The 26106-nt window shown below is 53.7% G+C and overlaps 1 protein-coding gene across 5 annotated transcripts in view; it reads left to right on the top strand.

Moving 5' to 3' along the window:
- The window catches only part of KCND3 (potassium voltage-gated channel subfamily D member 3), a 141803-nt gene that overhangs the window by 61566 nt on the left and 54131 nt on the right, over nucleotides 1-26106 (top strand). The gene's annotated exons all lie outside the window — the stretch shown is intronic.

The following is a 26106-nucleotide window of genomic DNA, read 5'->3' as shown; positions in this document are numbered from 1 at the left end:
GTAACCTTTAGGATTAATTGCTCCGGGCGACCTCAGCTGCCTCCTCTGGCTGGCTGTCTTCCCCAGCCGTGATCAGGAGGCCCCAGGGGCTCCAAGTTAGGCAGTGGCCCCTGGGACAGGAATGCGAGCCCGAGACTTCTGGATCTGAGCCTTGAGAGATGTCCCACAAACGCGGGCAAAGGCCCCCATGGCTGGAACCGTGTTTCCCCTTGAAGGCAAGGCCCATTCCACTCGTGGACCTGCCCAGGTGGGGCTGAAGGAGCTCTTCAGCTGATGGCTGTGTGAAGTCAGCAATCATTGTGAAGAGGAACGTCCAGCTGCCAGGCTCTTTTCCCCAGGGGATAATGGCAGTGGCTCTCTCCCACCCAGGGGGACAAAGAGGGCTTACGCGTCTCCTATAGTAAAAGGCTACGGCTGTGGCTCGCCGACCACTGAAAATTCGTTCCTGCTGTGTTTGTTCTCGAGAGCACAGAACTCAAGGTGGAGAGATGGGGCCCTCTGCGGTGACGCCATCCTTGACGTCATTGAGCATCTGGGATTACTTGTAATAAGAATGCTAACGTCTGCTGAGTACTTACCAGGAGGCAGGCGCTTCACCTGTGCGTTGCCCCATTTAATCTGCACACAGCCTCACGGGAGGTGTGGTGTGACGGCCCCGCCTCACCGAGGGGAGATGTGAAAGGCAGGGGGGACACACAGGTGCCAACCGGCGGGCCCTTCGGGTGCCTGGTGCCGAAGCTAGAGCTTCACCCACTTGTTGTCTTTGGGGGTCTTGACAGGAGGTCTTGTCCATTTCTTTTTGAGTTTGGGCGAGAGGGCTGGCAGTGACCACGGGGACACCGAGGTTCTGGAATCTTTCACAGATCTTGGCGCAGGAAAGAATGAGCCCCGTGTATCTTCGTGGGCATGACAGTGACAACACTGAGGGCCTTTTGCTTTTCTCGCTTCTGTTCCCTAGTTGTATCTCCCTTCTCGCGCCGGCCAGTCACCCATCAATCAGCGGATGCCCATGAACAGGGGCTCGGCGCGCCTCCGTCGTTGACACCGAGGGCGACGGTCCCCGCGCCCGTTAGCAGGGTCCCTGTGCGCTAACCCTCATTCTGCGCGGCTCCAGCACTTGGCATGAGCAGCGTGTCACTGCGAGGCTTTCCTAGAAAGCCTGATTGGCCACTCGCGTGTTCCCCCCGCCCCCCCCACGGCCATGGGTGTTGCCATGACAACATAATGGGAAGCAATCACACCTATTGTGGGGCAAGAATGTTGACTTGCACGAACGAGCATGTGGGGCCCGAAAGACGGACCTTCTCGCGCCGGGAAGAGAGGCGGTGGATTCGGAATGGAGGGGCTGCCTGCTGGGTCCCAGGTCCCCACGTCTCTCCTGCCGGGTCATGTATCCTCTTCCCGAGAAAAGGCTCAGGACTGAGGCTTTAAACTCCCTGTGAACCGAAACGCCCCCACGGAGATGAGAGAAGCCCCCTGTTGCTCTGGGTGGTTTTTCATTCTTTCCTGCCTTCCCTCCTTGCCTGCCTTGTCCTCACGCACCCCCCAAAAAGCTGAGGAAGGCGGGGAAATGGGTGGCGTTTCCGCAGCACCTAGGAGAAGAGCTCTGATTTCTTTACGTTCGAGACGTTAAAAATGTTGAACTCGGTCAAAGGAAAACCGAGCGAGCCCACTGCCAGGCTGGGAAGCCGCTGGCACGAGGAGCGAGCTGGAGTTGGGTGCGGGCTGGCGGCCTGGGCAGGAGGCGGGAAGGGCGGCTCTGGGCAGGGCGGGAGCGCAGGCTGGGGGCCTGGAGGCTGCCGTTGACCGTCAGTTCCTCTGTGTCCGTCGGCAGGGTCGACTTCTACAGTCAGGCTCCAGGCCCATGCTGGCTCTGGCACTTACTGCATTATAAGCGTAAATTTGGACACGTCATCGAATATTTATTTGGGCTGGAGGCGGATTACGTGGGCGAACTCGGAACACTCCATAAGCGTTAGCTGTTGCTTTTACTGTGCAACTCGAACAGGTTATTTTTACCTCTCTGAGCCTTGATTTACTCAGTAGTAAAATGGGAACAACATGCGCCTCGCGAGCAGCTATTTGTGAGAATGACGCAGGCCAGGGTGAGGGACAGTGCCTGGCTGCTGCTTTCCAGACACACCACAGGTGCCAGAGAAATGCCAGTCACATGCTGATCCATTATTCTAAGGGGGAAGGCACTCGAGAGGCTCTCAAAACTCTCAGCTGCCCATCCCTCGGTCCCATCCCACGCAAACATATGCCTTTAAAAAGCCTCTGACAGGCAACTCTTGGTTTTCTCCTCCTTGGTCAGGAAATGTGGGCAGAACACTTAGCCAGGCGGGGTGCCATGGAGAGTCCAGAGATGCAGAGAGAGCGTCCTGGCTCAAGGTGCTTCCAGGGCAGCCGAAGGGAAAAGGAAAATGCAGGTGAAACGATAGCAGCTGCCTCCTGAGCTGCAGAATCCCCTGCAACGTGAACAGTGCGAGGCTCACAGTAGGTGTACTCCAAATATTTGTTGCATGAATGAATTTAAGGAGGAAGACAAATTAAGTGGAAATACTGAGAGGCAGTGTGTGCTGGAGATGTTACAGAGGCGGCATCAAGTGAGCACTCGGATGTCAGAAAGGTAGGGAGGGAAGCTAGGGTGTGAGCAGGCTCCCAAAGGATAGAGTTGAACCTGTTTGTCTTCCTCGGGACTCTGGGATCTGAAGCCTCCCTCCCACCCACTGGCCTGCCCTGAGTGCCAGTAGGTGCCGCTTACCCTCGGGATGCCCATCATGTATGTACACAAAGGAGGAATGCAAAGGACATGTATTAGTTAGCTATTGCTGCGTAACAAAGTAGCCCCAAACTTAGCTCCTTAAAACAACAGACATTGATGATCTCACAGACTCTGTGGGTCAAGAATCCAAGTATGGCCTAGTTGGGTACCTCTGGCTCAAGGACTCTCATGTGGTTAATCATGTCAGCCAGAGCTGTAGTCACCTGAAGGCCTGAGTTGCATGGTTGTTGGTCTCTCTCAGTCCCTCACCATGTGCCTGACTCTTGACATGGCAGCTGGCTCCCCCTCCCCCCCCAGGGCAACTGATCTGAGAGCCTGAGATGGACACCACAGTCTTTTTATAATCTTGGAAGTGAGATCCCATCCCTTCTGCCACATTCTGTTAGTTAGAAACAAGTCAGTCAGTCTAGCCTTTGCGTTCATGCAAGTGCAATACATAAGGCGTGACTACCAGGAGGCAGGGGTCATTGGGAACAAACGAGTGGGCATAGGATGCTTTTTCTTCCAAGTCCAATAATTAGAAGGGAGAACCGAAGTATGCTGGACTGAGGGTCCTTTTCCCTTTGTTATTTTGCACATTCACAAAGCAAAGATTGTCTTCTGGATCTTCTTTCAAATGGGCCTTACAGCATGGGCAGGATGTCTGCTGAGCAAGACTGTGCTGTGTCCCAGGCAGGAGAGGCAGCACAAATGTTTGGGTGTGTCCAGAATGGAAACATAGCTGCTGAGCCCAGTGGCTAGGGTCCGAGGAACTGCTAGGGTGGGGTGGGCCCTCCCCCCCTCCCCCCACATGCCCTTCAGAGCAGGGAGTTCTGTGTGTCTGTCTACACCCACTTTCCCAGCCAGATAGCTCTTTCTTCAATCTCGTGAGTCTAGGAAAGAAAAATTAGCATCCTCTCCACGCACTGCCCACTCAAGTAAGGGACTGTCATGACCACACTGGGCTCACAGCCCCAAGAACACAGAGCTCGGAGGTGGAGAGGGCTTCAAAGTAAGAGTCAGGACCTGATTTCTTCTGGTTCTCCACCTACCTAGGTGCGTGACTTCTGACAACTCATGCCCCATCCCGGAGTTGTGGGGTAAAAGCAAGGGGCCTAAAATAGTGGTCCTCCACTCTGGCTGCTCATTACAATCACCCAAAGAGTTCTCTGAAGTTGGTGACACCCAGATCCCACCAGGGGTGGGGTCTACTTTAACATAAGGTCCTGGGGTGGGGCCTGGACATTACTGTCCCTGTAAACTGACCTGGGGTTCTGACACGCTCTAGGGTTGAGAACCCCTGGATCATGCGACCACCAAGGCTCTGGAAGCATTGCCAATTTCATGGATGTCACCTGGGCACTGACCACACCTGCTCTCCCTCCTGGGGAAACACCTCCAGGTCAGGGTGAGGCCCAGGGGTCTGCATTTAGGAACCTCCCAGGTGTTTCCAATGCCTTGGGCTCACAGTTCAGAATTCGACAAACACCAGGTATCTTACCCAGCATCGGAGCTGGGAAGCTTGAGTGTGTCCCTTCTGTCACTTACTGGGGGTCCCTGTGAAAGGCACTGAACCCCCATTCTCATATCAAAGTTGAATTATAGCAGTTGCTCGCAGGGTCGGGACAATCCCGTGAGATGTTGGTACGAATGGCATCGTGTCACTATCTTCCTGTGGTCTGAGTGTTCTGGGGAAGTGTTTCTGCCGTAGTGTATCCCGCTCCCTGTCTGTTCGGGTGCAGCCCCCAGCACCCAGATGCTTAATCAGAGGGTGTGCATGGAGATAATGAGGACCTGGGCCTGCTCTGGAGTTTCCGCAGATTCCACGGAAAGAACAAGACCACACAGTTGCTAAATCTGTCATTTGGGCTGGGTGAGCATGAAAGGCTCTGATGAGCCGGGACTGATTCATCCATCCTTGGTTCTGGGGAGGCTCGGGGAACAGGCCCCGGAGCCGGCCTGGACTTCCGGCGTGAAGAAGGCAGCCGGCCTCCCCCTCCATCACCCACAGGGCTGCCCCTCCACAGGTGGCCTGGACACAAAGTGCCAGCCCTGAGTGGCCAGGGCAGCCGGACAAGTCCGCAGCTGAGTCCCTGCACCCTCCCCGTTGGGCTGTGCAGGTCGTCATGGTGACTTTCTGTCCCCGGCATGTCAGGGCCCTGTCACAGCCAATGGGCGGCAGGTGCAGATAAGGGTCTCTGGGCAGGGGCAGCTGTGGTGTGACCTGCCGCCAAGCACAGCATCGATCCTCCCAGTGCCCGTGCCCGCAGAGGACAGCGAGGCTGGGGGAGGAGGCGGCCCTTTCTAAATTTAGCTCCTGCACTGGCACAGCCCGGTGGCCGGCTTCGGAGGAGACTGCCTTCCAGCCCAGCATGGGAGGTTAACATCTCTCAATTAGGCTCGCTCTACGTGGGGCTGTTTTGCCCATTAAGAGGGTTAAAAAAAATTGGCAAACAGGAAAGCAAGAGGGAAGAAAACAAAATGAAGCTGCTTTATAGCAACTGGCCCGAAACAGCCCCTCCGCCCGCTGACCCCAGCCTCATCCTTAGCCCTGGACGGCGGCGGGGGGCAGATGTTGGAACAGAGCTTCAGAGAATGGGACTCTGGACTGTGGAGCAGTCAGTTTGGTTCCTGAGATGCTGCCCAGAGCAGAGCCCTAGATAATGACCCCTTGGAGGGCTCTGCATTCGGAGGGAGGGGGCCCAGGAGGAACTAGGCTCACTGGAAATCCAGGTCAGTGGCCTGACAGCCTGAGACTTGCTCTGAACCTCCCTCTGCCTCCCCCAGGTCCTTCCAAAGGCAAGTGAAAGGGAGGCAGCTCGCCAGAGAGGCCAGAGGGCCCAGAAAGGGTTTAGTTGCCTGACTGCACCAGGTCATTGCATGTCCCTTGCCTTGCTGCTGCCCCAGAGGTGGCCCATCCGGTGGTGGGTGCTGAGCTCCTTCAGCCTCGGGCATGGTAGAGAGAAAGGTTCCTGAGAGATGGAGGCTCTGGCCTCCAGATGTTCCTGACTCCCAGGAACGCAGGCTGGACCCTGGGTGGTGGGCACACTACAGTGTATACAGATAGGGAATGGTAATGTACGCCTGAAACCTATATAATGTTACTAACCAGTGTTACATCAATTTAAAAAAAGCTCAGACAGTACTACTAAACGTTATGAAATACATATTTAAATGTCAAAAAAAGGAGATTGAAGTCTGGACACAGATGCTTGTGCAAATGCACGTGTGAACTAGTCCAGTAGCCGTGGGAGAGCAGTCAGAGGGCCTGGGGACTGAGACAAAAGGCAGGGACCCACCTGGCTCAAACCTTGCAGCCCCTCCCCAGCCAGTCTGTGTTTGTGTGTGGGGGGGTGGAATTGGGGTATCTAGCCGACCTGGCATTCTTCAGGATGTCAGCCACGCCAAGTGAGGAGTTTGGTGCCAAGTTCATTAGCATTGTTGAAATTTTGCTCAAATATGGCAGTAGATACAAATGACCCTCCTGCTTAATGAGCAAGTTAAAAGACAGATGAGAAATCAGTGGCGTCTTCCCTGGAGCCTCTCCTCTGCGCCTGTGAGGAGCTGCTTTCAGAGGGGCCTGAACTGCAGCAGGCCTGGGGCGCACCGAGTGGGCGCTGTCCCCAGGTGGCCGGGCTTCCTGTAAGCTGGGACATTTGGACCATCTGCCCTCTCCCACTCACTCCCCCTCACCACTCATGTGTGCCCCATCTCAGTCCGTTCATCTGCTGTGTCTGACAGGTGCCCTCCAATGTCTTAGGCTCCCAAGCGAGACCCGGTGGGGCCTGTGCCCTGGGGGGTTCTGAGCCTTGGAGCATCTTCGTGTGTTAGTAACCAGCCCTGGCCAGGCATCTAGACACATGGGCTCTTTCTGGGCTTTGTCCTGCCTGAGGGAGTGGCCAGGGTCCTCAGCTTCTACAGAGCTCTGCCTTCATTCAGGTGATAAGTTCCCTTCCAGTCCTGATACTCGGGGATTCTCATAGGGAACCGGGGGGGTAAGGGCCGCTGTGAGAGGTGAGAGGTGCTGCTCTCAGGGTCAACATGGGGTGTCTGGAGGGGCAGCCTGGCTCTCCCGCCTCCAGACAGGGTGAGGTCAGGCTGGGGCCCCAGTCAAGAGGTCTGGCCTAGGTCCGTGTAAACATCCCTCCTAACCCATCCCTGGGAGTACTGAGAATGCACCTCTGCCCCGGGTCCGTGTAAACATCCCTCCTAACCCATCCCTGGGAGTACTGAGAATGCACCTCTGCCCCGCGCAAACGCTGTGCTCTGAGCCACGCGCTCTGTTTCAGCATTTATTGTCCTGACCCATTTTTATGAGGTCTCCTTCTCTGGTCCGGGAGCCGCTCCTCTCATTCAGCTGATGTATCTGTGTCCCCAGTGCCTAGCTAGGGGCGTGCGCTGCACAGCAAGCAAGCGTGCATATTTGTTGAAGAAATAAATGACAGTTTTGCATGGGCTTTGAGAATGCGGTCTGCATCCTCGGCTCAGGCTGGAAAGCATTTATGCTAATGAGTGTTGATCTTGCCTCTGCACCCTGAAAGTAACTTCTTTAGGGGGGGCAGCTTGACTTAATTCTTCTATATCTTGCTCAGGACCTCACCCACTCTGCACACAAAGGTGAGCTCAGTCTAAACTCATTAAAACCAGTGGGATGAAATACAACGTATCACCTTCTGGACCCCAGGGGCGACTGCTTGGATTCGTTGGGACAAGTCACTCTTTAGCTTTAATTACCTGATTTTATATGAGCTCTGGGAACCAGTGTGACCAGAGTAGGATTTTGCTCCTGAATCATCGCTAACAATAATAACTACCTTACACTGAATGCTTATATGTGACATTGCTGTGATAAGTGCTTTATTTCTCTCGTCTCATTTCATTCCAGTAACAATCCTTCTATGTTCATTGATTCATCCATTCAGCCAGTATTTTTTGTGGGGCACTGGGCATACAGTGGCACACCAGGTAAACAGTTTTGTTTGCACTTCTCAGTAACTTGTCTGTGATCACAAAGCTCCTGAGTGGCGGAACTACATCTAAACCATCCTTTCCTTCCACAGCATCCGGGAGATGGTGTCCCCTCTGCAAACTGGTTTATAGCTGGTTTGCAAGGTGAGCCATCTCTGTTCCCTTCCTCTAGAAATTGACATCACCTTATGCAGGTGGGTGTTTGGCAGGTAAACAGACCTGCCAGCCTTCCCAGAAATGCTCCCTGGGGGGAGGAGAGGGAGGGTAGGGAGATGCCTCTGCACCTTCTTCTCAGACGGCATCCACCAGGCTTGCAAGGGGAGGTAGAGGGGTTCCCCTTCCTGCCAGAGGGGACCCCATGTCTCTGTCCTTTGTTTTCGCCATGCCCAGCTCAGAAGAGAGGTGGGCTTTGGCCTCTGCTCTGCAGGAAGGAGGCAGACTCGGGGATCTCACAGACCTGGGTTCAAGTTCTGCTCTGCCTTGCGGCAGCTGCGTTCCTGGGGAAGTCACTCCACCTTCCTGGGCCTCTGTCTGTGCCCCCCACCTGCGTCCGTGCCATGGGTGGGCCCCCTGCTGTGGCGAGGACACGGCAGGCGTCCGAGTCCTGGTTGTCACTTAAAATCATTGTCCCTGTTTTCACCGTTAGTCCTGGAGGCGCTCGTGCCCGGGTGGCAGAGCTGCTTCCTAACTTCCCCCTCCTGGCACTGACCAGGCTTTCTTCGAAGAAACCCGTTTCCACGGTCGCTGTGCCCCAGATGGGGGACCCGGCACATCCTCGCCCCTGGAAGTTCACGGGAGGTGTGGACGCACCCAGGCCTCACCCCAGGCACCCTGCTGGGGGCCCGCAGCGTCTCCCCGCAGCCTCCCGCGCCCACGGCCCCCGCGTGGACGGGCGACACCGCAGCCCCTGACTCATCTGCTGAATAACCCTGGAAGGGGCTGGCTTAGGGGACACGTCAACCAGGGCCCGTCACCGGGACGCAGCTCCCCGGGGAAGGGAAAATGAAAACTATGACTAAACTGTCCTCCCACATGCACTGTCATTAACACAGCGCTCGGCGTGTCAGATATTTTTGCTCCATCTCCAAATAACGTGTTCCTCCAACTTTTAAAAATTCTTTTTAATTTAATTCTTTCCTCCACCTCCCCTTCGGGTGCACACTTTGCTCTGTGAGGCCGCGGGAAGGTGACGAGGGCGCCTTACCCGGGACCTGCCTCAGAGAGCAGGCGGAGGGGTCGGGGCACTCAGGTCCACAGCCTCCGAGGCCGGCCCTCCCTGCCCTCCCCCTGCCCCTCCCCTCCTCTCCCTCTTTTCCCCTTCCCCTCCTCTCCCTCCTCCCCTGCCCCCCCTCCATGTACCCGGATAGACCCATCACGTGGAGATAGACACACAGCCTGGTCTAAAGAGTGATCAGCTGACCCCTGGCCTCCTGCCTCCGGCGCACAACCAGAGAACAGCCCCGTGCCAGCAAAGCGGTCGCCAAGTGAGTGACAGGGACGTGGGTTGCGAGGGGACCTCAGACAGTTTGAGACAGCAGATCCCCTCCCCGGCAGCCCCGCCTACCAGACCCCAGGGTTCTTCCGTCCATCTGCCAGCTTCCTCTCAGTTTCCCTCTACACGGGCGTGTTCCTCTTCCTGTTGCTGCTCCCCCACTGTCCCTTCTCTCTGCAGCCCCTGCGGGGTTCTCTCTCTCTGTCTCGGAGTTTCTGTCTCAGGGTCTCCCTGTTGTTCTCCGGCTCCCTCTGTGTGTCCATTTGCCTCTGTCTCTCTCATCTTTGCAGCCTCGGAAGCTTCTGCTCCTGGCCTCTGGCCTGTGAGGGGCAGTGCTCTGCCTCCTGTCCCCAGGTGTTCCCTGGAAAGTCTCACCCCAGCTCGGGTTGCCACCCATGACTTTGGCCTCTGGTCTGAGCAGAGCCCTGCGGGCTCCTCAGCCATCCTGCATCTTGCTGGGCCAAGGCTCCGGTCCTCCCACCCAGGGAGACCTTGTCCCAGCCCCACTGCATTGGCTTATCTGGGGACCCACGTTCTTTGCTAGGACCTGGGACTTCTCCCCTTTCAGGGGCTGACCCTGTAGTTGGACCTAAGGCACAGGTTGTTCTTCAAGACTCTGTGCTAATTTTCTGAGTCTCTTGTGTAAACGTTGGCACTCCAGATGCACCTCCCCCCCATGTGGGCTGCGTACACCCTCCTGTTGTAGCTGAGCCTTGATTGCTGTTGACATGGCAATGGGAGGAGGGATTTACCCCCAGGCCGACTGGCTGCAAGGACTGGCTGTGGATGTATCAGCTGTGCAGGGTCCCACCTCACAGAGTAGGACTTACTTCAGCGGGGCTCTGGTGCCCGCTGAGTCTGCCCCTTGAGTGTGTTGCTTGTGGAGATGGTTGGGTGGTGCTTCAATGAGGTCTAAAGCTGTCCACCATGTGCGCTGGCTCTGGAGCCTCCTGGGAGGTGCAGGCCAAGGTCAGCCCCTGCCTGTGTTCTGCCCAGGGCCACCTGTCTTGAGCTATAAAGTGATCTGTAAACGTCTGTTACTTGTACTGGGCTTGGAGAGGCCCCGGAGAGGCCAAGCTGTGAACCGAGGCCGACTGCCGCTGGTGCCGGGCCTGGGGTCATTTAGCAAGAGGTATGGGCAAGCTGAGGTCAGATGCTGCTTGTTTGAGAGATTTTAGGAAAGTCCGAAGCGTGAGACAGGACAGGCCATTCGTATGGAAGAACCACTGGAAGCCGCTTGGGTGGGCCCGAAAGTTGGGTGTGGTGGAGTCTCAGGGAATCACCACTGTGGGGCGAACAGAGTTAACCAGGTGATGGAGACTCAGGTATGGCACGGGCCTGCTGGCTCTGTGGGGGGAGGGCTCGTCAAAGGAGCAGTGGCCTCTGCCAGCACTTCTGTCTGGGAGAAAGCTGCCCCTCCAGCTCTCACCCTGATGCCAGAGAATTCAGTTCCTCTCTGTATGTCCCTGGTGGCTTTTGAATTGCTGCCCCAGAGCTGGTGCTCAGAGGGAGAGTCCAGGTAAGCCTACGGCAGGCCCTTTAAGAGGGATGCCTGGGATTGAGCAGCCCCTGCCTCACTCAGCTACAGTCCTCACTGATTTTTACAGCCAGAAGTTATGAGGACATTTCTTCTGGCACCGAAACCCTGGGCTGGGGGGCCTGGTGTGGGGCTGAGACCCCTTGCTCCTCAGCAGGGACCTCCGCAACTGAGACATCCCTCCCAATTTTTACCCGCCACACATGGGTGTGGGACCAGCCCCATCCACTTCTCTGCCCCTCCTACCAGTCTCCATGTGCCTTCGTCTTTATATTCTTAGTTATGAGGCTTCTGTTCAGCTAGATTTCAGGTGGTTCTGCAGTTTAGTTGTAGTTTTGATGTGGTTGTGGGAGGCTGAGTTGTTTACCTAGCCCACCATATTGACCAGAAGCCCCCTTCTGTCTGTTTTAAATCTGACTTACTTGCTGGCCCTTCCTTTTTGCATCCAGTAAAGGTTCACCCAGCTACTCCATGACAGAGGATTCATGGGGTGCTCGGGGGTCCTTTCCTTTGGGGAGAGGGGTGGTTTCATTTGGAAATACTGTGAAGTACTTGAGGGCTGCCAAGCAGGTCTGGCCAGGCCCCCAGATGAAATAGGGAACAGTGACGTATCTTTTCTGTCCTATCTCTCCTTCCCCCCTTCTTCTGTCCCTACTATGACCGCCCCTAAATTGTCCTCTATTTTTGTCACACTCCCCTTTGTCATTCTTCCCACCCCTCCTCAGCCCCACCTGCCATAGGGATATTTTCTTACAAGGCTGTTGAATATTTAAGTGAGATCGTGCCCATGAAGGGGCTTGGTGAGCCCGAAAGCATAACAACGCCTGGTCCATAAGTGCCCGCACCCTCCGCAGGCCGGAGGGCAGCTCTCCAGCTCTGGGGCAGCGTTTCTCATTGGCTCTCACCTTTTAGACTTCTGACACCACCCCCACCCAAACCTCCAAATTTACCCCCAAATGTGAGTAGGACCCTGAATGCCTCTCACTCCAGTCCCTGGCATTCTCGCACACTCAGAACTTATCTCCTTAGAAGACTACGGTGCATTAGGCATAAAACAGGCCTCTCCTAAACTCTGCAGGAATTTCCTCATAGCTTCGTGGTCAGGCGGTGTTTGCATCTCTGTTGAAAGCTGACCGTGATAGACAGCTCACTACCTTTAAGCGCTACACTTTCTGGTCAAGAATATACCTGTTGGGGGTCACACTGAGCCTCCATCTCCTGGTTGAGTCACCTCAGGCGCCTTTACTTAACCTCTGTAAGTCTCAATTTTCCCCATTGTTAAAATGACAATGAAGAATATGCCTTTGTCAGGGTGTTGCGAAACGTCGGGGAGATAATGCAGGGAGAAGGCCTTATCACAGTGCCGGATGCTTTGTAAGTGTTCAGTAGATCAGCTATTTTATTATTATCTCATGAGGCAGCCTTTGCATGGTTTTGAACTAAAATTGGCCTCCCAATAAACTCAAGAGGGCCTGGTTCTGCAGTCTAGAGCTGCACAAAAGGTACCTAATCCCTCTTGCGAAGGGCAGCCCTTCAAATGCTTGAAGACAGCTTTCATGTCCCCTCCAAGACCTCTCTTCTCCAATTTAAGTATCCCTAGTTTCAGCACCTAGTCTTTATATTTTTCATGGTTTTCCGGCCATTTACCACCAAGGTCACTGTCCTTTGTACACACTTTTCAATTCTAAAAAATGCAGCATAGGGAAGTGAAGGTGTGACTATGAGTTTGGTCTGACTTGTCTGGAGTAGAGATGGGACTGCCCTTGTTCTGGATGCTGCAAACAGTCCAAGCCTTCGTTGGTGTGTGTTGGTGTGTGTTTGTTGACTGGTTGACTTGGCAACCTGCAACCAACTGAAAACCCCTGATTTCTCTCCAGCCCGACCTCATCATATTTGCCGAATTAATGTTTTTAATGAATGCAGGATGGATGTTGTGTCTGTTCAATTGCCTTGTATCTATTTTGACCCCTGCTGTAGGTTGAAGATCTGTTCTTAATTTCATTACTGGAATAGCTAATATATTTCCATATTTAGAAATCAGGAAATGTAACAGGGTAAACTGTGAAAAGCTCCCACTCACCCCCGCTGCCCAGCCTTCCCTCTCCCCACATAGGCAGTGACCACCCTCTTAGTTTCTTCTGTGTCCTTCTAGAGTTTCTTTATGCAGGTACAAGTCAGTACTGATATTGGTTCTCATACTTCACCTGCTTTGCCCGCACACAGTAGCGCGTGGCACACACAGCTCTGAAGCCTGCTTTTCTCACCTTGTCCGAGATCCTTTTAAGTCTTCAGCCTTTCATCTGACATAACTTCAACATCCGCCAGACTTGGGACATTTGTACAGAAACTAAGCGTTTCATCAATGTCTTTATCCAAGGTGTTGATAGTCAAAGCGTGTGGAGCCCAGAGGCCTGTCACCACAGCCGTGGCCCAGGCTGATGGCCATCCGTGAGTCAAGCCCATCTTTCTCCTTCCTCCCACAATGCGCAGATGTGTTGGGGTGAGGTGAGAGCTGAGCAGAACAGGAAATCAGGAGTGTTTGTGGAACTCGCCAGGAAGTTAGGAACATAAGCTTTGGGTGTCACGCAGATCTTGGCCAAGTTATTTAACCTCTCTAAGCCTCGGTGTCTTCATCTGTAAGAAGCAAGCTGCAGGGTGGATGTGAATATTCAGCCAAGTCATGTGTGAAAGCGGGCAGCTCAGTGCCTGGCACGTGGTAAGTGCTGAATGGACGATCGCTATTAGACCCGAGCCTCTGGGCTTGATCTTGGGGCCGGAAGGTCCAGAAAGGTTGATTAGCACGGACCTGGTAAGCCAAGTCAAGGAGGAGGCCAGTTGTTCCGACAACAGGAGGTCATTACCAACTTTTGAGAGAAAAGTCACATGATCCAAACTCTTTTAGGCTAACTTTTGGTGGCAATGGGCAGGGAAGGCAGGGGAGGAGGGTGCCTAGCGGCAGGGAGACCAGTTGGCCCAGAAAACCAGGCCTCAGTATAGCTTTTACCATCCACTTGCTTTGGCATCTGGAGCAAGCTGCGGAGATTCAGCAAGGTCCCAGGCTCCCAGGGGGCTGGCCCCGGGTCCTGGCGGGGACTGGAGAGTTCCGGCCCCTCCCTGCTGGCCTCTCTTCCGCCAGCCTCCCTGTGACAGCTGCGGCTCCCACCCCCAGTCCCTGTTTGGAGCGGTGATTAATACAGGTTTAAAATAATCTTTGTCTTCTCTCTTTGTCCGCCCCCAGCACAGCCGCCGCTCTCCCCTCATCCCCCACCCGCTCCCGGCCACACCTCAGAAACCAGCTTCAGGGCACCTTGGGCCTGGGCACGCCTTGGCTCACACACTGAGGCCTCTTTCTACACGGTCACCACCCCAGCGCGCACACACACACACACTCTCTCTCTCTCTCTCTCTCTCTCTAGGCCCAGAGCAGATGACACACCTCTTCCAGGCCCCTTCTCTTGCTCGGGGCCTGGGCTGGGGGCAGGGACCTGCGGTGGGTGACCTCTCCCCGCACTAACACTGACCTGGGGGAGTGCAGGGGCCCTGCCTGAGGAATGTACACCCAGTGCCGGAGCCCCTGCCTCGCTCCAGTGTGGCCTGTCAGTTCTTCTAGCCTTCCTCGAAACGCCCTGTGCCTCGGTTTCCCTCTTGGCCCTCTGGCTGCTTTTCCTTGCCAGAGAACATTGTTTCCCTCATTGATGCTCCTAAGCGGGGAGTGTGGATAATGGCCTCCCGTTAAACCCATGAAGAAAACCGAAGCTCAGAGAGGTTAAGCGGCTTCCCCAAAGGCCAGCGCCAGAAAAGGAGTGGAGGAGCCAGCCCCCAAAGCAGCCGCTGGTCTGTCCCGAAGAGGCCGCCACCCCCTCCCTCCAAGGCCACAGGGTCTCCTTTTATGTTTCTTCCACACACCAGGGCAACGGTGACAATCCTCCTCCTCCTCTCCCTGGAACAAACCGGGAAATTAAGAGACAGTGCCCCTGTCACCGAGCCTAGCACGGTGCTTTCGCCCGGCTCCTGCCGTTACCTTCAGACTCAGAGAAGGACACGTGGGCCTGGAGAAGGCAAAACGGCAGATAGTGGATCGAAGTGGATATTACTGAAATGTCACGTCGTGGGCTATTGTGGTTCAAAGGGATGCAAAGATATCTGGCCTACCTCCCTTGTTTTACAGAGAGGGAAACTGAGGCCCAGAGGGGGGAGGGGCGCTCAGAGCCACACAGCTGCAGGACAGTGGGGTGACCTCTGGGGCCCTGCTATCTGCCCTGTCCTGGAGTCCACCCTGGACTCCCACTGTGTCACATGAGGTACAGATGCTGTTGCCATGGTTTCTCCCTCCTGGTGACATCAGAGGTGACATCGCATGAAGGGAATTTGTTTCCCCAGCACACAGTAGCCAGAGTCAGGAGTTAGGAAGGAAAGGTGTCAGGAGACTGGGAAGCCGGTCCAGAGTTAAACCCGAGAAAGCAGACGAGAGAAGCCGCGTGCGGCCAGCTGGTGGGGCCTCGAGCCCCGTGGCCTCGGGCGGGTGCCCGCCGGCTGCCCCGTGGGAGAGCCGATGAGCTCATGCCTGCGCTCGGAGCTGGCAAATGCGCGTTAATCCCTGTTGGAGGTGGGGAATATGTCACTTTGGGTAGGAAAGGGAGGCAGGAGTGTGTTTGATGGCCTGGATGGAGTCAGGCTAAATATTTAATGATCTTGACAGAGACCTGGAGGGGGCCTTCCCTTGCTCTAAACAGTGACACGGGCTCCCTGTCTGGGAGACAGAGGAGCCTACAGCCCAGCCTGCAGCACTGCCTTCCAGATGCCTCAGAGGGGACGGGAGGGGGCAGGGAATGGGCAGAGGCTGTGGGGGGAGCGAAGGGCCAATGCAGCCGGCCGCTGGGGGGTGGCTGGGGGACGGGGGGCCGGAACCCACCGAGCGCTCCCTTTATTACAAATGCAGCCGTTCATTCTTACCATTGGGGATAAAGACCTGTTGTAATTATCTAGCAGTAGGAAAGCAATTTCCCAGCAGCTTTATTGTTCTGCTCCCCAACCAAATGTGCAAGAAACATCCGCCGGGGAATAGCGGGAGCGAAGACACACGGCAGTAACTATGATATTTAAATGTTGCCACGGTCGAAATTTCAGTAAGGTTTAAATAAACCACAAGTCGGTTTCTCCCTGGATTTTTCCTCCACCTCTATGACTTAAGACACTGTGCTCCTGCACAGTACTTATCTGGCACTAGCAAGGAAGTCCCAGCAGGAAACTGCAGAACCTTATGTGCCACACCATTCATGCCTCTCTCCTAACCCATGCCCCAGAGGAGCCAGGCACCCTCCACCCCCTGGGACATCAGCTGGGCAGCCTGAGGCCATCCATGGCTCGCCCCTCAGATCCCAGCGGTGCCCTGGGTCGATTCCTGCCAGGCTGGCTAAACTCTGCTCATGTTCTCAGTTGTACCTGCTACTCTAGTACTTGCCGATTTATAATCTGGTGAGAGTAGCTGAGCTTTTATAACTCAATTGATCAGTCCTTTGACGATGAAGACTGTGTCTCATGTATCCCCCTGCTGAGTCTAGCTTGGGCTGGGATCCTGGCAGTGGGTCATGTCTGAAATCTGATATTAAGATGTGTCTCCCTATATTATTGTCCTATGTATAATTCTTTGAATACAAGGCAAGTTCTAGGCTCAGAGGGTTAACCATTCTGCCAAAAATAAATATCTATTAATAGCTAAAATGTATGTAGTGCTCCTATAGGCCAGCCATTTACTAAGCCATATATATACACATACATAGGTACGTATTAGTTCATCTAATCCTCATAACAACCCAAAGAGTGGTTATCATTATAATCATCCCATTTTTCAGATGAGGAAACTGAGGTACAAGGAGCTTAAGTAACTTGCCTGAGATCTCAGAGGTGGTCGATGTCAGAGGTGGGATCAACATAGACAGGTTAGCTTCCAGAATGACCCTGGATTCACCTACTCAAGGCTGCATTGCAGAAACATTGACTTTCCTTAGAATTAAGTATTTGAAATCTTACAGAGGAGCCAACACTGGAATAAATGAGGAAAGCTTGTGGTGGTACCTCAGAGACCTTGAGGAATGCAGAGGCACATGCCTGGATGAGAGCACTTCCTCCTGGAGGCAGGACACGGGTAAAGACAGCCCCCCTAGATTCAGCATTGTCTTCCCTGGACTATACTTGCATCTGGACACCCAAGCAAGCTTCTCGCTCAAAGGCTGAGATAAAGTGTGTTCAAACTTTCACACCATATGGTTCTTTTGAGCCCCGTAGCACAGACAGAGCTGGGAAAGAGTGAAGAGCTCTATGCACGGACTTGAATTTCAAGCTTTGAAAAATAGGCCATGTCTAGGAATATTTGGCCAGGGAAGTGACTTCATGCTGGGTTTCCTGCTCAGGGCTTCATTTCAGGGGCCATTAGAGTAATCCCTGGAAACTGAGAGGCAAGAATGTAAATGCATTGACTCAGAACCTTCCCTTGCACGCAGAAACCCAACCGACCAAGTTCCAAGCCAGTTCCCCACCAATGAATATTTATGGTGCTTGTATTAGTCAAGGTCCTCCAGAGAAACAGAATCAATAGGAGATATGTATATATTTCTTACGAGGAATTGGCTTACACAATTATAGAGGCTGAGAAGTCCCCAGTCTGCAGTTGGCAAGCTGGAGATGCAGGAGCGTCACTGTGTAGTTCCGATCTGAGTCCAAAGTCCTGAGAACCAGGAAAGCTGAGGGTGTAAGTTCAAGAAGAACTGATGTTTCAGTTCAAAGGCCAAAAAAGACCCATGCAACAGCTCAAGCTATCATTGTGTTCTATGTAGTCCTTCAGCTGATTAGATGACACCCACCCACATTAGGGAGGGCAATCTGCTTTACTCACTGTACCATTCAAATGTCAGTGTCATCCAAAAACACCCTCACAGACACACCTAGAATAATGTTTGACCAAATATCTGGGCATCCCATGGCCCAGTCAAGTTGACACATAATATTAAGCCTCACAGGGCCCCTGCCTGGTGCATTCTCTATCCCTTGCCCTCCAACTGTTGTTCTAGAGGCAGGAATGTGGGGAGAGTGCTTAGTAGAGCGCACCATTAGCTCATCTAATGAGGCTGCCCTTTCTGTTGGCCTCCTACATCTGTCATCTTTGGCAGCCAGCTGTTCAGGTTAAAGCATCAGTACAGGACAGTGGGAGTACACCCTCCACCCCTCACCCCCTTCTTCCCCTCCCCAGACCCCACACTAGCAGGGGTAATGGAGCAGAGAAGTCAGGGATGGGGAGAAGGGTCCACACATGGCTCCTGCCTTGTCTGTGGCCTTGGCCTCCACCCTCAGCACCCTGGATAGGAGGATGCTGGAGTGGAAACAGAGTGTCGGTGTCTCCCCTTTGCTCAGCGTCTGAGCTCATGCTGACTAGAAGTCCCGTGTCTTATTAGGCATAATAGGACCATGTTGTGGCTGGCAGGAGGGAAGCTCATTTCACACTCTGGGAAATGGGATCCGCCAGAGACGGGAAGAGGTTTGACGTACACGCCTCTCTGCCTGCTGGTCGGGAAGTTGGCAGTTGCCACAAGACAAAGCAGAGAAGTGCAGACTTTCCTTTCCAGTAACCCAGAGACGAGATATCACTGAGGCTCACACAGGGCTTTTGTTCCAGCACACCTCACCCTCCATTGACCAGCCTTGTGACTTTGGGCGAGTCAAGTAACCTTGTCACACCTCAGCTGCCTCATGTGAGAAGAATGAGATGAACACTAACAACACCATAGGATTGTTTTTGTGAGGATCAGATACGTTCATATATATATCTATACACACATACATTACATATGTGCATTGATTCTAAAATGCCCGGCACCTGGTAGGGCCCCAGTAAATGTTAGATATTATTATTAAATCCCACCAGCCTTCTTTTGCTTCCAGAGACTTGGAGATTCACTTTTCTGCTAGTGGAGTATCCACCGTGAATTTAAAGCCCTAGGCTGGATCCCCAAATGTGTGCTCTGAGGCAATGAACTTACACCAGAAGAAGGTCAAGGACCCTGTCCACTGACCTCACTACATGTCCTGAGGCTGAGGGTCAACAACATGGGTTGGTGGGGTTGGGAATAATATGTAAGATGCTCCACTATCACTCCCCTCTCCTGGCATGGAAAACTGAAGAATGGCTGGGGGCCCCCATGCCTCTCCCAGCCCTGGAGCCCCAGCCTGGTCCCCCGGGGACCTTCTTCACTGGTGATGATGAGGTCAGAAGTGAATGACCAACTCCCCTCCCACAGGAAACTCAAGTGTCTTCTCTCCTTTCCCAGGCCCCGTGCCCGCGTCTCAAGCGTGTGCACGAAGGTACTCAAGAACAGAAAGTGTCAGGGACATGGGTGTGATGGCCTTTTAAGCATTTTTGTCTATAGGTGAATTTAAGATATAGAGAAACTTATCCTTGCTCCACTAGAGATGACCGGTACTCCAGACAAGGACCACTGGTAAGCCTAGCACAGTGCCAGCGGCAGAGTGGGAACTTCCCTAAATGCATTTGAATGAATGGGCGAGTGGCTGAATGGTGGGGCCCTGAGACGGGATTCCTGACGGTCCCTGTAGATGTGCAGCCCTCCTCCCTGGACACAAAAAGATGGCGAGGATCCCAGGAGCCAGGCTCGGTGGGGAGTCAGGACCGTGGACAGATCCCGCCCGCTGTGTCCACCTCTGGGTGGGAGAAACAGCTCCAGGTCGCCTTTTCCCCTTTCTCTCCTCTCCAGATAAATGTCCCTGTTTGTCTCCCTTGCCTTTTTTTTTTTTTTTTTTTTTGCCTCACTGCCTTGGGAGAGAGCATGGTCAGAAGAGGGAGACCCAAATCCGCCTCTTTCTAGGGTGTCTGAAAATAGTCACTAATCCAAAAATCGCCTTTCCGTGACCTCAGAATAAGTCCTGTGAGTGCTTTGGAGCAGACTGAACCTGTCTGGTTTTGTTTTGCTTGGGCTGGAGTTAAACTACACTCACAGTTCCTGGGGTCCCACCTGCTGAAGTCGGGGCAGCCTGGACACGGAGGTGACAGACAGTGTGGGTTGCATCTTGGGAATTAACATTTGTCTAAAGAGGGCCTGGGAAGTGGACAGGGCACACCCTGGGCCAGGGCCAGAGCAGCCATGTGGCAGCGTGGTGAACCTCATAGGCACTCAGCAAATGCCCTGCTGGCTTGCCCGGGCCTCTGCCCACTCACGGGGTTTGACTGGAATCAATTCCATGTAGTGACCCTCGGAACTTAGAAAGTCTTAGGTGAAAATAGTCATTTTATCCTGGCTGCTGTGGCTCAGCAGTTGAGCATCGACCTATGAACCAGGAGGTCACTGGTTCGATTCCCAGTCAGGGCACATGCCCAGGTTGCGGGCTCAGTCCCCACTGGGGAGCGTGCAGGAGGCAGCCGATCAATGACTCTCTCTCATAATCAATGTTTCGATCTCTCTCTCCCTCTCCCTTCCTCTCTCTGAAATCAATAAAAATATTTTAAAAAAAGAAAATAGTTTACAGGTGTGAAAGCTGAGGCCCAGACAGGTGAAGGAACTTACCTAAGGGCACAGCACAGGTCAGGAGAGGGAGTCCGGGCCACTGGTGCACTTGGAAATGAAAAAGGCAGCTTAGTGGATTAGCCCACGGGCTATCACCTTGACCTAAGGAAAAAACACACACGTGGGGGGCTAGTTTCTTTGCCAGTTGAATAGCTAACTTCCTCGGCCTGTGTGTTCCTGAGCTTCACCCCCAACCCTGGTGCCCACACCCCGGGCAGAGAAGGCAAATGGCAGGCAGGCGCGGGCTCCGTTCTCCTGCCTCTTCTGTGAACATCCATCAGCCACAACTGTGTGTTGAATGGGGCTGTGAGGAACTTCAAGGCCGAGATTATTACATTTTGTACATTACACTTCTGCCAGGGAGCTAAAAATACCCTCCTGGTGGTTGCTAAGTGCAGGTCTAATGGTTTTCCTCAGAGGAAAGAATGGGATTCTGGTTTCCCTGAATCTGGGGGCCCCGTGTCCAGGGAAATGAAGCCATGGAAGTTGTTGGAGCTGGTCACAGCGCTCAGGGGAGGAGGCAGCAGGGACAGCCCCAGAATTCACTTCTCCCCAGTGTCGGGGGACATCTCTGGGACCAGTGCTGGCAGAGGTCGTGGGTCCCTGGAGGGAACAGAGCCGGAGATGCCGCCTCATGGAGAGAGCCCCCGCTGATCCGCAGGACCCCTCCCTTGGAGTCCAGCTTTCTGGATTTTCATTCTTAGAAATCTCGTTCTTTCATTGGCACACAATGGTTGATCCCCAAAGTAGCACCTGCAGCCTAGATAATATAAAGGGGAAGGGGTGGGTTAGGTGAAATAGAGGGGTTTAGGAACAGCGCTCCTGCCTTCCTAGAGACCTGATCGTGGATCTTTGGTGTCTCTTACTTGATAAGTGAAAAGCAGACTTACCGAACATGTAGCCACCCCAGCCCAGCCCGCCTCCTCTCCCTTGGGTCCGCACTCCCTCTGACTACAAACAACAACATTTGATTTAGCTTTTAACCAATACATCAGAATCCAACCAGGAGGCTTGATCACCCCTGAGAGGTCCTCTTGGGGCTCCACACACTGTAGCCACATCTCCTAGAAAGGCTTCAAGGCCTTCCTTGGAACAGTGTCCCTCCAGGTCACTGCGAGCCCACGCTGCCCCTCTGGAACCAGAACGTCTCCTTGGGACGTTCGGTTCATTCTCTGGAGGCTGTTGCCATGGTTGCATCCTCTGATTACCTTGGACATTGACATTCACATGAATGTGCCTTTCCTGGCACGGGCTGATGAGTGGCTCTGGAGGTGGGTGAGGAGTTGGTTGGCTGGCAAGGGAAACTGGCCTGGAGCGAGATGTTGGAGGCAGTGTTCATTCTGGCGACTCTCAAAGGGGAGGCCCTGGAGGCTAGTTCGATGTCACTGTGCCCGCGTGGCTGGCAGCGGGTGCCAGGCCGAGAGCTGTGCCTCAGAAGAAGAAAGGGTTTGAGTGCCGTTGTTGGGGGGTGGAGGGAGTTGGCGTTCTCTTGCTCATTTCGTTCAGGGGAGCTCTGATGAGGTCACCCCTCACGTACGCAATGCTCACAAATGGGAAGTTCATCTTTGACTACTTTCTTGGGGAAAAACGAGAGAGGGAATTGGGACAACAAACCTCGATGAGTAAGAACTGTGAGATTACACTTGAGTCACTAAACTTGACTCCAAATGCTTTCTGCTGTCACCGAAATCAATTCCGTGCTCCCACGGTGGGGGTCTGCCCCTTGGTAGCAGACAGGCACTTCGAGGAATGGGCAAGAAGTGGGAAAGGCAGTTCCCCCCTTTTTAAAAAAAAAAACCAAAGTTCCAGGAGTGTGTTAACAAGGCAGCCGCTAGTCCCAAGGTGGCCATTTCGAAAGAACAACACACTTCAGTGTGTATGTTCTCAGGTGTTTGTTTAAACAGCCTCATGGCCCACAGCTCCTCAAATGGGTTCCCGCTGGGGGTGGGGCGGGGGGTGATTCATTCGAAACGGCAGAGAACCAACAGGCTCACAGTTGCTTGACTTCCAGCGTGTGGTGTGATGTATAGACATTGTAGACATCTCTCGGCATGTTTGCCTTCCTAATTATGTTTTGCTTCAGCCGGTATGGAAATGAGCTGGCCGGCTGTGAGCGCGCACCACTTAATGGCTGGGTCAGGCTGCCTCAGAGCTCTCTGGGTATGCGGAGCAATGGGGGACGTCTCCGGGGATTTAACATTTTGTACAGACAAGTGGCCCCGTGTGTAATCCACCTGGGTATAAGCGAGTGTTGGCCACAATTGCATTCATTAGGCTCGCAAGAATTAAACCTGCCCCCAGCCCCGGCCCCGGCCAGTTCCTCTCTTGTTCTGCCTGCTTGTGCCAAATATTTCATGAATCTTGAGTACCAGAGGCTGCCAAGCGGGCAGCTTTTGCATCAGTGGCAAGGGGGCTAATCTATATTTGCATATTAACCATACTTTCCGGTGAATTTCAATCACTCGGAAATGGGCATTTAGCAGCTGGGAAAGAGGAGGCATGTTAAGTGCTCAGAACAAGTCTATAAGCATCTGCTTAAAAGAGACCCTCCAGCCAGATGCCCAGGGCCCGACTGGGGCGCAGGGCCGAGGCTGCAGCTGCACAGGGAAATACACTTCGCCTGTCCTCGCAGGTGGAGCGAGCGGCATTTCTCACCCCGAGGAATGGATCTGGCCCCAAAGGCAGTCTCTTCTTCATGAGGCGGAATTTCCAAGCCAGGCTTCCTTCTGCCCACAATCTCCTGCCCCCAAGTGAGGCCACTGGCTTAAGCCTTTTTTCTTCAAAAGTCCTTATCTAATAACTCCCGCCACCTGTCACACCGCACATGTCTTGTCCCACATGCCAGGCCAGGCCATTGCACGCCTCCTTAATATGCTGTTCGGCGACAGTCCCGGGGCGAGCAGGCCCCGCCTCTGGCCTGGCTATATTTTTATTATTGTCTTTGCGGTCATTATTTCTGGCTCTTTTTAATTTAGCTCCGGCCTTCACCGTTCTCTCAGCCCCCACACCCTGTGGCCTCGTCTCGTTCCCCCTCTCCGTGGCCTCTGGGCGGCGCTGGTTCCGCTCTGCTTGGACTCTCCACGGCCCCCTCCTGCAGCCCTCCCGCTCTCCCGGGCATTGCTCCTTGGGCTCCTCCTTCCTTCCACTCTGTAAACTTAGATTTTTCCCAAGAATCATTCCTGGGCCCTCTCTCAGTGCTCTTTCCTTAGGAAATGGTCTCTCACTTCAGAGCTTCACCTGCTAACCTTGGTGAAGGCAGATGAGACCAGGTTAATTTCTCATTCCCAACTTCCCTCCTGAACTCCACGCTGTCCATCTTTCCCAACCACGCGCTGGGCATCTCAGCCTGAATCCCTACAGCCCCTCAAACTCAGTGCGTCCAAAGCTGAACTCACAGCCTGAGCCCTTTAGCTCCCTTCTTTCTTTCATGTCCCCCCCCTTACTCTTAGTGACACAGTCGTCCTCTTTACCACCCAAGCTTGACTCCTACCTGCCTCTTGCAGGCCCTGCCACTTGGGTTACCATCTTGCTCTCAAGTCCAGTTCCTTGTCTGCACTTTCTCTGCTTCTTTCATGACTCACTCCTTCGCTACGCCTTCATTGCCTCGGCCGTCATAACAACTTCTTACCCAACGTCCGGACCACAGTCCATTCTAACCGTGCTTCTAGAATACTCTTCTAAAAAGCAATGTTCTTCATTGCCTCTCCTGCTTGAAAACATTAGGTTACTCCCCGCTGGAATGAAATCCAGACTCAAGGCCTTTTACAATATAATCTCAGCTCTCTTTCCAGTGTCACGGCCATGACTTCTCTCCACAACTCTTCTCTCCACTGCAACCCACCAGAGCTCTCAACGTGCCTCACGTGTGCCCCACACGCTCCTCCCCACCTCAGCTGCTGCTACCTTCCTGAAGTCACAGTTGCTCCTGCTCGAGGTCACCGCTCCCTCTTCTCATCTCCCTGCTGGAGGTCAGACTCCTTCAGGACAGGGTCCATCCTCTGGCTCTCACCCCACATGCACTTGGCACTAATAACTCAATAGGTGTTGGTAAAATGAACGAATTAGCGCGTTGATGGTCGGGTGGGTGGCTAAGTGGTTGGATGGAGGCCACCTCTTTCCTTTTCGCATCTTTTTTGTTTCACCGAGTGCAAGCCCATGTACCATCGTAGACAAGAGACCTGTAGCACCAGGCTCATTGGCTCACACGGCTGCTATTCTAAATCTCGGGTGCGACGCTCCCCTCCCCTGATCGAGGCTCTCATCACAAGGTGCCCTAGCTGAAAGCTCTCCAAGCAGTGCCCCCCTTGGAACACCTGTATCTTCATGATGCCCCTGTCTTCAAAATGGTACCAGCACCAGCCGGCCCTCTAATTAAAGCCGTAAACCTTTATTTCCCCAGCAATTTCCTTCAGTGTCGAAGTGACCATCTGTCCTCTGAATCTGGGCTCAGTCTGAGTGCGTCTGTGGCAGAGTGACTCCCGTGCCCAGTGTCAGAATGAAGGGAGTCGAAATCAGACTGGCAGCTCCCAGTGTCGACCACGCCCCGGCCCCTCCACCAGGATTCCCGTAGCCAAAAACTTTCACTGTGAAGCCTGCGCCCGCTAGGGAACTATGAGTGTTCATTGCAGAGAAGCGAGTCAGGTGTCTGGAGAAAATATGAAATAATAGAAGGGACTTCTGGGATCCTGCCTGCCGGGGCTGGAATACCCACAGCTACCAAGAGGCTAGTCAAGACGCTAGTGGCCGAGAGAATGTGCTCTGGGAACAAGCTCCCGGGTCTGTAGTCTATGAATGTTAAGCAGACTTTTTTGAAAGGAAATATAATAATGGAAAGGAGAGGGGGAAATGGTTGTGATTTTGGTCCAGCACTGCTAGTGTCCTGCTGTGAGAGGGCCTGTGGGTAGAATGGGGGGCTTATGGACATGGGCTTTGGCCTCAAGGCATCTGGGTTAAAATCCTGGCTCCCCGCTTAATATTTGTATGACTCTGGGATAAAGCTGCCTAAATTCCCCTGCCTCGGTCTCCTCAACTGGAAAATGGGAATAATACCCCAAAGAGTTATTGCAACATTCCAATAAAATAATGTGAGTAAAGCTCCTTAGCAGAATGTTTGGTACATAGTAAGTGCTCAGTAAGTGGTAGCTACTGTTAGTCGGCCGCTTAGAATAATAACAGCGACCCCCTGCAGAAGGCTTCTCTCCCCCAAGGCCTTGTAACAGCCCCGCAGGACAGATGCCAGGCCCGTCCCTGGTGCGCTGACGGGGCGCCGTGGCGTAGGCCGCGAGCAGCTTCCCCGGGGTCGCAGCCAGTGCATGTTAGCAGGAGCTGGAGCGGGAGCGGGGTCTGTCTGGCTCCGTAGCCTCTGCTCCTGCCCACGGAGCAGTGTCTCATCCACGGCTGGGCTTTTCACTGTGCTCAGAAGAGCTTTCTTCAAAGTTCCTTACAAAATCTCCAGAATCTCCTCATCACCTTTCCCGGGGCGCCTGAGTGCTTTTACTGGCAGGTCTGTTCTTTGAGCTTCTAAAGCTTTTTCACTCTTAAATGTGCCTATGACCCCAAGAGAGGGGATTAAGACTCAAACTCACAGTTTAGCAAGTTCTGCTTTCCAGTATGGCAAGAAGAGTCCCATCCCACCTCCCACATGGGAATGGCGATGAGAGGCGTTCCCACGGGGAAAGGACACCCTGAAAGCACCCTAAGGTCTGCTTTTCTTCCAAATGCACAGTCTCACCCAGTTGGGACCTGGGACTGGGATGCCCTACAGAAAATACCC

The sequence above is a fragment of the Miniopterus schreibersii genome (assembly GCF_964146895.1).
Source record: "Miniopterus schreibersii genome assembly, chromosome: 19".
Lineage (NCBI taxonomy): Eukaryota > Metazoa > Chordata > Mammalia > Chiroptera > Miniopteridae > Miniopterus > Miniopterus schreibersii.
The sequence above is the reverse complement of the archived record's forward strand: the minus strand, read 5'-3'. Positions and strand labels throughout refer to the sequence as shown.